The following is a 16,074-nucleotide window of genomic DNA, read 5'->3' on the forward strand; positions in this document are numbered from 1 at the left end:
CTATGCAGTGATAAGTTCTAGTCGCAAAACATGTCTGCTTGTTTATAGGACTTGGGGACTCCCTGCCTTCCATTTCTCTTTCTCTTAGTTCTTTGGCAGTATGGCATGAAGATAATCTGGACCTGTGGTCCTGGGATTTTGATGAAGGTGGGAAAGCTATTTTAAGATCTTGACTGGCAGGGCATGGTGGCTCATGCCTGTAATCCAAGCAGTTTGGGATGCTGAGCTGGGCGGATTGCTTGAGCCCGGGAGTTCGAGACCAGCCTGAGCAACATGGCAAAACCGTATCTCTACAAAAACGAAAAAATCAGCCAGGCATGGTGTTGCGCACCTGTAGTCTCACCTACTTGTGGGCTGAGATGGGAGGATCACTTGAGCAAGGAAGGCTGAGGCTGCAGTGAGCCATGATGGCACCACTGCCCTCCAGCCTAGGTGACACAGCAAGACCTTGTCTATATATAGAAAAAAAAAAAAAGGATCTTGACTATGGTGGTCTCCAAGTATGGCCAATACAGTACACTTTTCCAAGAAAGTGATTCTTGAAAATGCCACTTAAAGGTCAGTGCTGGAGCACTAATTAAATGCCATGATGTCCCTTTTGCCTGTGATGGCTGTCTGATCTGAGAACAGGGCATTGGGTGATTTGGTGTTCTCACAGTAAGCCTTTATTGACCTCTCTCCCTCACCCCCTGCTGCTTAGTGGCCAGTCTGAGTTTTGCTGTGAATTTCTTTCCTTGTGTCTCTTGTGAAGTTTTAGTAAATAAACCCTCTAAGTAGGCCGAGAGCAGTGGCTCACATTTGTAATCCCCGTACTTTGTGAGGCTGAGATGAGAAGATTGCTTGAGCCCAGGAGTTCGAGACCAGCCTCGGCAACATAGCAAGACCTTGTCTCTACTGAAAAAAAATTTTAAAAATTAGCTGGGCCTGGTGGCATGCACCTATTGTCCCAGCTACTTGGGAGGCTGAGGTAGGAAGATCACTTGAGCCCAGGAGTTAATTGGAGGCTGCAGTGAGACCTGATTGTGCTATTGGACTACATACAGCCTGGGCAACAGAACAAGGCCCTGTCTCAAATAAAAATAAAAATAAACCCTCTAAGTAGATTCCTGAACAAGCCACCTCATCTCTGCAGTGAATGAGGACTCTCTGAGGGGTGGACATTGGAGCCAAGACCTGTCTCCGGTTGTATAACGTAATGAATAAGGATTGTGCTTGGCACAGATGTGGGAGTTACAGAAGTGGTCAGGTGATAAATATTAACAGTTTGAAGACCAAGTGAAGAACCAGTGTTCTAATTCATTTGGACTTTATGAACACCTTATGTGGTTTCTCTGTCCTTCCCATTAAAAACAAGTATTCTGCTACCAGGCCTCTTTCCCCTCCTGCCTGAGAAGCGTAGCTGTGATCACTGGGACCTAGCTGGCAGTGAAGGCAGTAGTTTCCAGGAGGAGACTACAGTTTAATCTGTGATTTCATATTTGTATGTACAGATGAGTACTTTAGTAAGGAATCTTATGTTTGTGTGTGTGTGCATGTGTGTTTTAAACTATCACTTTTAAGCTTTATTTTCTCTGTTCTTGTCTTTTTCTTTTTTCCTTTTTCATTTTCTCCTTTGATGTCTAACTCTGCGTTAGTAGAATGCAGAGCACATGGAAACTCCAGTAACTACCACACCAGAGCTGGTAAAATGGAGATACAGCATACACCAGTTTCAGACTAACATCATTTTGGTGAAGATTGATTTTATTTTATTTTTTTTTGGCAGAGTCTTGCTTTGTTGTGCAGGCTGGAGTGCAATGGCATGATCTTGGCTGTCTGCAACTTCCACTTCCTGGGTTGAAGTGATTCTCCTGCCTCAGCCTCCCGAGTAGCTGGGACTACAGGCACCCACCACCATGCCTGGCTATTTTTTTGTATTTTTAGTAGAGACAGGGTTTCACCATGTTGGTCAGGCTGGTCTCGAACTCCTGACCTCAAGTAATCCGCCTGCCTCGGCCTCCCAAAGTGCTGGGATTACAGGCGTGCGCCCAGCCGGTGAAGATTTTTGGTATCTGCTTTCCTTTCTTGGAAAAGCCTGGCTAACTAGGGGGAGGAAATGTCTATGTCTGATTAATAAGTTCCTAAATGGTCTCTACCTCTTCTCATTTCCCACTTTATTGTCTTTGGTCTGGAGACAGATTCCTTCATCTGTTTTTGGGGTTCTGTTGACCCAGGACAGGTTTGTAACATTGTTTTTCTTTACAGTTTGTGCTTTCAGTCCTCTGCTTTCCCAGTGCCACTTTGAATTGGCTTCTTTAAAACTCCAACATAAAACCTCAAGTGACCAATATGTGGTCTCATTATGGTATTTTGGGTTAAAATGAAATTAAGATAGCTGGGCTCACCCAGCCAAACACATTCACCAAAGGGAAATTTCGAGGCATCATAGACTGCGAAGGGGGTAGGGAAAAAGAGAGTTAAATGTTGACTAGTTTAGAATGCCAAGTGTCCATCCCAACTTGGTTATCCTGGCCAGAGATGGCAAAGAATAGAGACAATAAGCTTCTGAAAAGACAACTGGTGACTGGTATGGCCCTGTGTACTCCTGGGATAAATCATGAAGTGAGGGTCTCCTGTACATACTTGTATAGTTTGTATAGACAGTGGTGTAGATGACGTTGGTATGTACCAGCATACTTTCGGAACTTTGAGAAGAACTATAGAATTTGTAGTAACTCTGGTTTTCCATCCAGGGAATTGCTGACCTTAAAACCTAAGGATTTGGATGCATCTATAATCTTTGTTTTGTTTTGTTTTGTTTTGTGACGGAGTCTCGTTCTGTTGCCCAGGCTGGAGTGTAGTGGCGCAATCTCGGCTCACTGCAGTTTCCGCCTCCTGGGTTCAAGCGATTCTCCTGCCTCAGCCCAGCCTCCCGAGTAGCTGAGACTACAGGCGTGTCACCATGCCGGGCTAATTTTTGTATTTTTAGTAGAGATGGGGTTTCACTATGTCGGCCAGGCTGGTCTCGAACTCCTGACCTCATAATCCACCTGCCTCTGCCTCCCATAATCCACCTGCTCTGTCCCTGGGATGACAGGCATGAGCCACCGCGCCACATCTATAATCTTAATAAGGTTGACTATTCCCTGGGCCATTCTTTAACTTATTTAATTGTGCCTGCTATAGTTCAGAGTGGACTTAGGGGGACCTAGTGAAAGACTGGTATTTTGGGGAAGTAGTCCAAGGCAGCCCTAGGAATTAATGAAATAAACAGTGGCATTGCTGCTGCTGCTTGGTGTTTTTATCAACATACAGTACTTGATTGGATTGATGTAGAAGCATGATGACAAACAGAATCCCAGACTGCATGTAAATTAAGTTCCTACAGCTCAGTGATAGGTCACAGATACCTTCTTTGGCAGGATATAGAAAACTTTGTATTAGAGAAATTTAGGATCTTTTTTGTATAACTGAAAGACCAGCCCAAGTTTGCAGTTGTAGATAAAATAAAAAGAATGGGAGAAGTTAGAGAAAGAAAACGAGGCTTTGAAGTTTTGTGGCTAGGGGCAGTTTTTACCTTTATTTACTTTGTTTGTTTGTTTGTTTGTTTTCAGCACTTACCTGCAAATCAGTTTAACATGGAAGAGGGAGGAGTATTTTAGAAACTAGATCAGAAGATGCATTTAGAACAAAAGTTGGAATGTACATTCCTGTATTCCTCCATGTATTCCTTAAGTGTACCATATCACTTAATGGTAGGTAATGATAAGTAGGGCAGAAAACATCAAAAGGACAGCAATATTCAGTTGGGCATGTGGTCCGTCCATACCAAGGACCTTTGCCTAGTAGAAGCACCAGAGGATGGTCTGTGGGAGGAAGTACCTTTTTCTGATTTCAATCTATATCACCTCACATGGGGAAAAAGTTTCTAATTTTTGAGCATATATTGGGATGCAGTATACCAGTGTGTCTTTGCGTACCATCAAGATTTCCTAGACTTTGGTGATATTTTCCGTTTCTCAGGAATTTTTAGGATAAGAACTTTTTTTTTTTTTTTGAGATGGAGTCTCGCTCTGTCGCCCAGGCTGGAGTGCAGTGGAGCAATCTCGGCTCACTGCAAGCTCCGCCTCCCGGGTTCACGCCATTCTCCTGCCTCAGCCTCTCTGAGTAGCTGGGACTACAGGCGCCTGCCACCACGCCCGGCTAATTTTTTTTTTTGTATTTTTAGTAGAGACGGGGTTTCACCGTGGTCTCGATTTCCTGACCTCGTGATCCGCCCGCCTCGGCCTCCCAAAGTGCTGGGATTACAAGCGTGAGCCACCGCGCCCGGCCAGGATAAGAACTTTTTAAAGTTCACTTAATTGCCCAGTCCTGTTGTTGAAATGTTGTTTACTTTAAAGCATAAAATATGCTGGGGAGAGTGGCACACGCCTTTAATCTCAGCTACTCCAGAGACTGAGGCAGGAAGATCACATGAGCCCTGGAGTTACAGGCCAGCCTGGGCAATGCAGGAAGACCCGTCTTAAAAAAAAAAAAAAACATAAAATAGTTGGGCCTTGCCAATGTAAGAAGTCATATGGCAGAATCTTTTTTGAAAAACCTGTGAGTATCAGGCTGGGAACGGTGGCTCACGCCTTTAATCCCAGTACTTGGGGAGACTGAGGTGGGCGGATCATGAGGTCAGGAGTTTGAGACCAGCCTTACCAACATGGTGAAACCCCATCTCTACTAAAAATAACAAAAATTAGCCGGGAGTGGTGGTGCGCACGCCCATAATCCCAGCTACTCAGGAGGCTGAGGCAGGAGAATCACTTGAACCCGGGAGGCAGAGGTTGCAGTGAGCCAAGATTGCGCCACTGCACTCCAACCTGGGTAACAGAGCGAGATTCCGTCTCAAAAAAGAAAAAAGAAAAGAAAAAGAAAAAAAAAACCTGTAAGTATCTGCTACATGCTAGGTGCTAGTTGCTTACATTAATGCAAAAACACTTATTGAGCTTCTACAGTGAATCAGATAGTATGTTATGAACATAGGATTCATAATTCCTGCCTCCATGGAGTACTTTCTAATGGGGAAAAATATGTAAGCCGATAAGCACAAATAACTATAGTTTACAGTTGTAATAAATGCATTGGAGAACCACACAGCTGTTTTTTATTTTTTTATTATTTATTTTATTTATTTATTTATTTATTTATTTTTTGAGACAGTCTTGCTGTCACCCAGGCTGGAGTGCAGTGGCATGATCATGGCTCACTGCAGGCTCCGCCCCCCCCGGGGTTCACCCCATTCTCCTGCCTCAGCCTCCCGAGTAGCTGGGACTACAGGCGCCCGCCACCTCGCCCAGCTAATTTTTTGTATTTTTAGTAGAAACGGGGTTTCGCTGTGTTAGCCAGGATGGTCTCGATCTCCTGACCTCCTGATCCTCCCGCCTCGGCCTCCCAAAGTGCTGGGATTTCCGGCGTGAGCCACCGCGCCCGGACCTACAGCTGTTTTTTAAAATTTTTATTTATGCTCATCTTGTCTGATGGATGGCTTTGTACTCTTGAGCTCTTAGGATGGGTGCTGGTCAGTTCTGAGTCCCTTTCCCTCTAGGGTCAAGTTTTATAGGAAGTTATCCATTGAGGCATACTGGGCTAGAGTTCATTGTTCCTCAGCAAGGCTCTTCTGTTTTTTTTGTTTTTGTTTTGCGGGGAGATGGAGTCTCACTCTGTCACCCAGGGTGAGGTGCAGTTGTGATCTCAGCTCACTGCAACACTGCCTCCCAGGTTCAAACCCTTCTCCTGCCTCAGCCTCCCGAGTAGCTGAGATTACAGGCATGCACCACCACACCCAGCTAATTTTTGTATTTTTAGTAGAGACGGGGTTTTCCCATGTTGGCCAAGCTGGTCTTGAACTCCTGATCGCAGGTGATCTGCCTGCCTCGCCCTCCCAAAGTGCTGAGATTACAGGGTGAGCCACTGTGCCTGGCCAGGAAGGCTCTTTCTGTGGTGCTATATTGCAGGACATTGGCATCTTGCTCCCCAGGTAATAAATGCCAGCAGCACTATAGAGTTGCTGTGACAGCCAAAAAAGGCACTTTCATACATTTATTTCCAAACACTTCTCAGTGGTTGGTATTGCCCCGGTTGAATACTACTGGCTGGGCTGTCAGGATTCTTGGAAGGAGCGTTGAACAAAATCCTCTGGGAGAACAGACTGAAAGTAGGTGGTGCTTGAGACTTGGACTGGCCAACCCTTTTGGTGTCTGACTTGTGTGTTCATGTTTTTTAAGTAGGTATTTTGAAACTGCTCTCAACCCCATGTTGCCATTTCTCTATTGAGGGTGAAGAGAGAGAAGTAATGTCCATTGTGTGTGTACTTTATGAACTGGCACTGTAACAAGCATTTCACGTACTTATCATTTGAACTGTTTTGTATCTTTGTTAAACAGTTTTTAATCCCTGTTTACAGATGGTTCTGGTGCCAAGAGATAAAGTGACTTGCTCAAAGTGGTGTGAAACTATACTTTTTTTTTCTTTTTAAAAAAGTACAACCTAAATTTATTTGATTGTCAGTTAACCTCTAGTTGATGACTTTGGGCTTCTGGTCTTAAGTGTATGGGACAGACCTTAATTGTTTTACAAATTTCCAAGCTCTACTGCCAGAAACTTAGCACTTGTGTAGGATGATGATAGCTGACATTCTGGGTGCTAGAGGATACAGCAGTGAATTAAACACACACAGGACACATAGATTAAACAAGATAAATAAGTGAACCATATATATAGTATGCTAGTGATACATGCTTGGGAGAAAAATCAGGGACCAAGTATAGGAGTGTGCAGGGTTAAAATCTTAGATGAGTTCACCAGGGAAGGCCACACTGAAGTGATATTTGACATGAAAGTGATCTATACCAATATCTGGGTGAAGAAAGTATTCCAGATGGAAGGATCTGTGAATACAAAGGCTCTGAGGCTAGAGGATGCCCAGCTGATTTGAGGAACAGTTTGTTTGTTTTTGTTGTTACTTTTGTTGTTGTTGTTGTTTCTGAGACAGAGTTTGCTCTGTTGCTCAGGCTGGAGTGCAAAGGTGCAATCTTGGCTCAACGCGACCTCTGCTTCCCAGGTTCAAGCAATTCTCCTGCCTCAGCCTCCTGAGTAGCTGGGATTACAGGCATGCACCACCACACCCGGCTAATTTTTGTATTTTTAGTAGAGACACGGTTTCTCCATGTTGGCCAGGCTGGTCTCAAACTCCCAACCTCAGGTGATCCGCCCGCCTCCGCCTCCCGAAGTGCTGGGATTACAGGTGCGAGCCACCGCACCAGGCCGTTGTTTTGTTCTTTATTTACTTTATTCAACCCTGAAGTGTGGTACTACTATCTGTTCTGTTGATAAGGAAACTTGAGAGACAAAAGTTGAAGGCACTGCAGGGGCAGAGCTCTTAAGCCACTGCCTAGAACTGGCCATGTACAGTAGTCCTCCCTTATCTGTGCGGGGATATCTTCCAAGACCCCCAGTGGGTGCCTGAAAGTACCAGACCCTATATGTACAAATGCGCCTCGGTATCCGTAGGGGGTTGGTTCCAGGACTCCCTGAGGATACTGAAATCTGTGGAATATATAAAATTGCGTGGCATTTGCATATAAACCATTAATACATACATTCTCCTGTATACGTCAAATCATCTCTAGATTATGATACCTCATACAATGTAGATATGTAAGTAGTTGTTATGCTATATTTAGGGAATAATGACAAGAAAAAAGTGCACACATTCAGTACAGGCACAACCATCGTGGGCCTACTAACTACATTTTTGATCTGAGGCTGGCTGAATCTGTGGATGCAGAACCCATGGATGCAAAGGTTTGGCTGTACTTTGTTTTTCCTATACATGCATACCTATGATAAAGTTTAATTTATTAGGCATAGTAAGAGATTAACAATAACTAATGATAAAATACAACAGTTATGTGATTGTGGTCTCTCTCTTTCAAAATATCCTATTGTATGTAATGTTTTCAGATTGTGGTTGACCGTGAGTAACTGAAACCTTGGAAAGCAAAATCAAGGGTAATGTGGGGACTCCTGTAGATCCAAAGCATTTCGGTTCAGCGTTAATGGAGACAGGAATTGCCAGGCCACTAGAGTTTCACTTTCTCTTCTACATTCCCCTTTCCTTTCCTGCTTTTGGGCATAGGGGAGCATTTGTTTGTTTTGTATACCTATCTCTATCTCTGCCTACCTGAAATTTATATTCTAGTCAAGGATACAGATAGCAAACAAGATAAATGAGTAAAGCATTAGTATGTTATGATACTTGCCCAGGTGAACCAGAAAAATCTGAGACTGAGTATAGGAATTTGGGAAAGCTTGATTTTGGCTGAAAGTGCTGCTCATTTGGGAATCTGAGGTGCATTTCTAGCTTTTCTCTACTGGCCAGGCACTGCCCTCTTCAGACCATTGTTTGGCTAAGGAAAACGAATGTACATCTGAATTCTAGAGACACTCTGTGCTGGAGATGGATTGGCACTATAACAAGCATTTCACACACTTATCGTTTGAACTATCTCATATTTTTGTTAAACAGTTTTTAATCCCTGTTTACAGATGGTTCTGGTGCCAAGGGATGAAGTGACTTGCTTAAAGTGGTGTGAAACTCTATACTTTTTTTCTTTTTAAAAAGGTACAACTGAGGCCGGGCACAGTGGCTCACGCCTGTAATCCCAGCACTTTGGGAGGCCGAGGCGGGCAGATCACCTGAGGTCAGGAGTTGGAGACCAGCCTGACCAATGTGATGAAACCTACTAAAAATACAAAAATTAGCTGGGCATGGTGACATGCGCCTGTAATCCCAGCTACTCGGAAGGCTGAGACAGGAGAATTGCTTGAACCCGGGAGGCAGAGGTTGCAGTGAGCCGAGATCACGCCATTGCACTCCAGCCTGGGCGAGAGAGCGAGACGCCGTCTCAAAAAGGTACAACTGGGCTGGGCGTGGTGGCTCACACCTGTAATCCCAGCACTTTGGGAGGCTGAGGCAGGTGGATCACGAGGTCAGGTGTTTGAAACCAGCCTGACCAACAGCGTGGTGGCACAGGCCTGTAATCCCAACTACTAGGGTGACTGTGGCAGGAGAATCACTTGAACCCGGGAGGTGGAGGTTGCAGTGAGCTGAGATGGCGTCATTGCACTCCAGCGTGGGTGACAGAGCAAACAAGACTCCATCTCAAAAAAAAAAAAAAGTACAACCTTAATTTATTTGATTGTCAGTTAACCTTTGGCCATGTAGCCCAAATGCTCCCAGACTGGACATGAGAGTCTCTTAAGATTAAAAATACAGATTCCTGGCCGGGCGCGGTGGCTCACGCTTGTAATCCCAGCACTTTGGGAGGCCGAGGCGGGCGGATCACGAGGTCGGGAGATCGAGACCACGGTGAAACCCCGTCTCTACTAAAAATATTTAAAAAAAAAATTAGCCGGGCGTGGTGGCGGGCGCCTGTAGTCCCAGCTACTCGGAGAGGCTGAGGCAGGAGAATGGCGTGAACCCGGGAGGCGGAGCTTGCAGTGAGCCGAGATCGCGCCACTGCACTCCAGCCTGGGCGACAGAGCGAGACTCCGTCTCAAAAAAAATAAATAAAATAAAAATACAGATTCCTGGCTGGGCGCAGTGGCTCATGCCTGTAATCCCAGCACTTTGGGAGGCTGAAGCTGGCAGATCACTTGAGATTAGGAGTTGAAGAACAGCCTGGGAACATGGTGAAACCCCATCTCTACAAAAACTGGCTATGATGGCATGTGCTTATAGTCCCAGCTACTCAGGAGACTGAGGTGGGAGGATCACCTGAGCCCAGGATAGGAGGTTGAGGCTGCAGTGGGCCATGATTGCACCACTGCACTCTAGCCGGGGTGACAGATTGAGACACCCTGTCTCAAAAAATAATAATAATAATAAAGATTCCTGGCCCAGCCCCCATCCCAGACCTGCTAATTAAGAATCTGGAGGGTAGAATTGGATTGAGTAGCTGAGGAGGTTGAGGTTCAACCTGGTTGATTGTCTTGACCACTCCCTCAGGAAGTTGGTTTGAGAACTGGGATTGGACCCCAGATGTACTTACTGCCTCTCAGTTTACTGCTTTTTGCACCTGGTTGTACTGCTGCCTTTTGAGATAAAAATTTGTAAAGAAGGGGACGTTTAATTTTATGAGATGACATTTTGGTTCTTGTTTCATAGTTTTCTTGGGGTCTTACTATTGTTTTTATAACCCTGGTTTGTTTTTGTTTTTGTTTTGAGACCGAGTCTCACTCTGTCACCCAGGCTGGAGTGCAGTGGTGCGATCTTGGCTCACTGTGACCTCTGCCTCCCAGGTTCAAGTGATTCTCCTGCCTCAGCCTCCCGAGTAGCTGGGACTACAGGCGCGTGCCATCACACCCGGCTAATATTTGTATTTTTAGTAGAGACCGGGTTTCACCATATTGGCCAGGCTGGTCTCGAACTCCCGACCTCATGATCCGCCCTTCTTGGCCTCCCAAAGTGCTGGGATTACAGGCGTGAGCCACCGCGCCTGGCCTAACCCTGGGTTTTAAGCAGTACCTGAAAGGATTTTTTCCAGAGAAGTTACTTGGTTTCCTTAGTGGCTTTTGTAATTTGTTTGAAATAGGGAGAAATTGGTTAAGTTTAGTCTTAGAAAAAAGTGATCTTCATCATTTTAGAAAGAGCATTTTCTCTGGAAATGATGATAGCCACCTGTTATGGAAAATGTGGCTAATGAAAGTGCCCTGGATGAAGAGAGAAGGACTTATCATTTGCTGGGATTCATTAGTTTGATGCTCTAGCTGCTTTATTTGAAGGGCCCTTTCTGGTGCCAAAGAAGTGAAGAAGTATCAGTCACCTGGTTGTGGTTTTTCTGGCATGCCTCTTTTTGGTAGACAGCTGTGAGGTGGTTATTATGGTTGGTTCTCATAATCTGATTGAGTTTTGCTACATGATTCAATGACTCTTCTCCTTTTGGTCTCCTTCTTCTAACCTTAGTGAGTTTTCTCTTATCTTCTGGTCTGGAAGGATAGAGATGGTAGTCTATATATCTCTAAGCCCAGAAGAGAATGAAGCCTTTGTCTTGTTTTACATCACTTTCTAGATGTTCTTGGTTTGACATCTGGTTGCAAGCCCCTTCCTGGAGGTTTGATCAGGCTAGTGCTTCAGGGGATATCATTGGAATGGGCTAAGTCTGCAAAGGGGAATGTGTCTGATCTTCTAGAATGGTTTCTGTAAGCAGAATGGGGTAGATAGAACTTTTCACTGATTTTCGTGGTGGTTTTTTTTTGTTTGTTTTTGAGATAGAGCCTCGCTCTGTCACCCAGGCTGGAGTGCAGTGGTGTGATCTCAGCTCACTACAACCTCTGCCTCCCAGGTTCAAGCGATTGTCCTGCCTCAGCCTCCCGAGTAGCTGGGATTACAGGCACGTGCCACCATGCTGGGCTAATTTTTGTATTTTTAGTAGAGACGGGGTTTCACCGTGTTGGCCAGCCTGGTTTCAAACTCCTGACCTCAGGCGATCTGCCCCCTTGGCCACCCAAAGTGTTGGGATTACATGGGTGAGTCACTGTGTCTGGCCAATTTTTATTCCACTTGGAAATTTATGGAAGTTTGAAAGAATTTTTAAAAAACAAAACTTTTTTGGGGAGTGGTAGTTGCAAACTAGTTGTTGATGATTCCTCTTTCACCAAAGGCAGATGGTCAGTTTGTTTAGAACTTTAATGAACTAGAATGAAGGAATTGTGAAGTAGAAAACTGAGGTATGGTTCCTAGGTTATGAATGAAGAGAATCATAGGTTGAGTGGGTTTGATTCCCTGCGTCAGGTGTTGGTATAATCTGATGAGTTTTTTTATTTTCCTGTCATCAGCTTGGCTTCAGGAAATCTTTAGTGTTGTCTCTGTTGAGGCCAAATAGGAGGTTAGAAATCTCTTATTGTCCTAGGTCATACAAACAGTCATGTTTCCCCACTATTTGAAACAAGATGAAGGGAGTCTCCTTATTTTAGGAGGCGGGGTCTAGGAGTAAAACTTAAGACAAACATGTTTCTGGACAATTTCTCCTCAATTGGGGGCTAGGGGTTCTTGACTAGTCTTCAAAGAAGGCCTGAAATACTAAGGGATAGAGAAAAGACAGGATAAGGGGCATTAGATACAGATGTCTGGCTGGGGAGAGAAGGGACAATGAGAATGATTTATGCTGGTCATTTTATGTACCAGGGTACATAGGGTGATTTTTTTGGTGGAAGCCTAGTCTGTCCTAAGATATTACTCCTGAGATCTAAGTGAGCCACGTGCAGCTGGCAGGAAGCTGAAAGCTGTTGGTTGGGAGAGGCCTTAATTTTTACACTTGCCCCTGCCTGGAATGCCCTGTCACAGGGGAGGGTCCCATACTGGAACTGGTTCAACAGCTGCCGCCTGTCCCTGGAATCACAGGAAGCGGAGGACGGGGTGCCTTTGTATAGGGAGCTCTGAAGCCAGACAATAGTTTGTGCTGGCGGGGCCATGTGGCGAGTCATGTGACCTGGGGCTGTTTTCTGCTGGGGTCCTTACCCATCTGTTCTCTCGGCTCTTTCTGGGTTATCAGGCGCCAGTCCAAGTCCTCCCAGGCAGCCAGCTTCATGGCCAGAGATTACGAGCACTAACCTTCCTGGCAGGGGCGGTGTGGCTTCGAGTTTATGCAGATTAGCCATGTGTTTCTCACTTCAAGGCGTTCCACAGGAAAAGCCTTTTCCTGTGTTTGGCTCTCAGTGGGCGGTTCCCAGCTTACTGTACTGGGACTCAGCAAGCAGCAGGCATGCACCAGAGGGATCACAGTACACTGGCCCCCCTCTCCATTCCACCTCCAATGCTACGTCACCACAACACAACCACTCGCGCTCTCATACTGTTGGTGTCATTCATTCGGTGCCAAGATTGCTTTAAAAAATTCCCTTGGCCCCAGTTCAAACAGGAGTACAGCTGGGATGTGTTAGATTTTAGGCAGTCTGCCCTCAATTTGAGATGAGTTATAAATAGCAGTGCCGACTTCCTTAACTACCGCTCTCTGAGGTAAAATGCAGGTTAATTACTGTGGGAATCAATTAGGGGGGTTCTTTTGGTTAAAGAGCCAGGGATGCATTTTTTTATTGTTATTATTAAAAGTCATATAACAAATCTAGCCAGGAATAAATTGAAAGCACAAGGAATAATAATATTTAAATGTCCAAAAGCCAAGGTTATAGTTCTAGGTTTACACTAGCCCCAACTAGTTAGCATTTAGGATGATAAAATGAGTGATGGTCAAGACTTCTCCTCTCTGATGGACATCTTTTTGGCAGCCCCTGGCCCAACCGTCTCTGTTCTTATTCTTGCTGGCCCTTGGCACTGTTGAGTACTAAACTTAGCTCCTTAGGGTTGCTGCCTGGTCACTTCTTTCTATATCCTTGGATTGGAACTGGAGCTTTCCTCAGTTGGACTTTTATTTAAATGAAATTATGAAGTTTCTCTTTCCTGGTGCCACTGCCACGTGGTGTGGTACATTTTTGTGAATGGTATATCTCTGCTTAGAAGTTTTGAGTTCTTGGCTCTGTCTTCTCTGCTCTCTCCTCGGTCATGGTCAGATGGAGAATTTGCAGCTATTTTAATCTGTCAGTTTCACAAAGTGGTTACTTTGGGTTGTAAGACATTTAGCCCAGGTCCACCTTAAAAGTCTAGTCTGTTATTTCAGCAGTTTTTGAGGGTCATTTTGGTTTTCCTTGATGCAATAAGAAGTTGTAAGAGGTTCCAGTAGCCGACTAGTCTGGAGGGTCTTGTAATTTTATTGGCTTGGAGCAAGGGAACTCCCTATGCAAGGGGTCTGTCTGCTAGCTGTTTGTTCTGAATATATTCAGAAGGACAAGCTGCTAGGCATCCTTGCCTTTGATGCCCCTAAACTGTATCTTTTGATACATTTCATTTGGCAGGCAGTTTATAACATGGCCAGTGATCTGGAAGGAGATAAGTGGTAGATGGAGATGAGGAGTTTTCTTATGGCTCTTTCCCCCTTTATTTTTATTTTTTATGAATGCAGGAGAGTATATAGCAGGGGGCCCCACTTTGCTGATCAAGGGGCAGCATTTTCCTCTCAATTATGTGTCTCTGTGGCAGAGCCTTTGCTTTTGAAGTGTAATCACAGTAATCTACTCCTGTGGTTTCCCATTGAAAGGATTTCCTCTGTCTTTCCCAGAGTGGAATCTCTGGCTTTTTGCAGCTAGGGTTTGGAGTTTCCATCCCCTGCCTTGTGCCTGCAGACTGCTGATACTGGCTTTTGTATCTTGAATGTAGGGATTTTTCTGGTCTGAAATTGCTACTTTCCAATAAAACTGATTAGTGAAGATTTAAGCCGCTTCTCTGTTACGAGAGATTGGGAGATGGCATGTCATCTATAACTGCAAATCACAAATCTTTCATGATGGTTTTAAATGTCATAAGTGTGAATTAGGTCCCTGCCCACCTCTCCTTCTGATTTGAGCAGATGTCTAACTTTTACATGAGATCAGAATAATCTGATTGTTTGAACTGAATATATATTTAGTTTGCCAAATAAGCTGCATATTCTATTGATCATAAGCCTTTTGTGATGGGAGGGAGTCAGAAATCTGATGACCAGAAAAAGGAAGCATACTAATTTTATTTTTAGAATAAAAACTTCTTTGATGTACATTTATTTTTGGTCTACAAAGATTTCCTAAAGTTGAGGTGGGACATTCCTTGAAACCTTTATAGCCCTCATGTAAGTAGCTGTACTCAATTGGGAGTGCAGGCCTCCGTGTGAGAGAGGAAAAGGTGACGTGTCCTTAGCCTTTTGTTTTTAAGCAGTGTATATGAGGATGCCCCTGCAGTTCTGAAATTCTCTCTGGTATAAACTTTTTTTGTTGTTGTTGAGACAGAGTCCCGCTCTGTTGCCCAGGCTGGAGTGCAGTGGCACGAACTCCGCTCGCTGCAGCTTCTGCCTCCTAGGTTTAAGCGGTTCACCTGCCTCAGCCTGCTGAGTAGCTGGGATTAACAGGTGTGCGCCACCACGTCTGGCTAATTTTTGTATTTTAGTAGAGACGGGGTTTCACCATATTGGCCAGGCTGGTCTGGAATTCCTGACCTCAAGTGATTCACCCACCTCAGTCTTCCAAAATGCTGGGATTACAGGCATGAATCACCGCACCCAGCCTTGGGGTTTTTTTTTTTGAGACAGACTCTTGCTCTGCTGCCCAGGCTGGAGCGCAGTGGCGCGATCTCGGCTCGCTTCAGTCTTCGCCTCCCAGGTTCAAGTGATTCTCATACCTCAGCCTCCCGAGTAGCTGGGAGTACAGGCATGTACCGCCACACCCAACTAATTTTTGTATTTTTAGTAGAGATGAGGTTTCGCTATGTTAGCCAGGCTTGTCTCCCAACTCTGGCCTCAAGTGATCCACCTGCCTTGGCCTCCCAAAGTGCTGGGATTACAGGCATGAGACACTGTGCCCAGTCAGGTTATTCTTAAAGTGTACTTGTTCTCCCTTGAATATTCTCATCCTTCTTTCTCCTCTTTCACTTCAGTCCAACTTTTTTTCTACCTTCAAATCATAACCCCTGTGTTAGGGTTAGATTTAGGCTATGACCCTGGCTTTATGGCTAGGTAGTTTGATTTGGGCTTTGTCCCCATAGTGTCTCCTACCCTTTTTTGGAATAGGACAGCATTGCACATTGAACAGTCACTGAGCCCAAGCTCTGTACTTTGGTATTTGGGAGAGCTTTGAAGATAAAACACCTGATCTCTGGCTTCCCAGAAGTCTTGAGAAATGCAGTCAGTTAGTTGGAATAGTTAGCTGCAACCAAGTGTTAAATCTTAGGATGCTAACTGGATTTACAATAGGGCATTTAGAAATATGAGAGATCAAAGTGTGCTGAAGATAGGGGAAGTGGCTTCATTTTGAAAGGTCAAGTTTCTGTTACTAGAAGCCACTGTGGACAGGAGGGCAGGGCAGGGTGCCATTGCATAGAGCTGGGCATGTACAGTGTGTGGGGAATCTTGGAGTGAGACTGAAAAAATGTGGAAAACTGGTTCACATTGTAGAGGGCTTTAG

The 16,074-nt window shown here is 44.8% G+C and overlaps 1 protein-coding gene across 3 annotated transcripts in view; it reads left to right on the forward strand.

Moving 5' to 3' along the window:
• ARID1A (AT-rich interaction domain 1A) overlaps window positions 1–16,074 on the forward strand; it is an 87,150-nt gene that overhangs the window by 15,610 nt on the left and 55,466 nt on the right. The window lies entirely within an intron of this gene.

Source organism: Hylobates moloch, unplaced genomic scaffold, assembly GCF_009828535.3.
Source record: "Hylobates moloch isolate HMO894 unplaced genomic scaffold, HMol_V3 SCAFFOLD_9, whole genome shotgun sequence".
Taxonomy (NCBI): Eukaryota; Metazoa; Chordata; class Mammalia; order Primates; family Hylobatidae; genus Hylobates; species Hylobates moloch.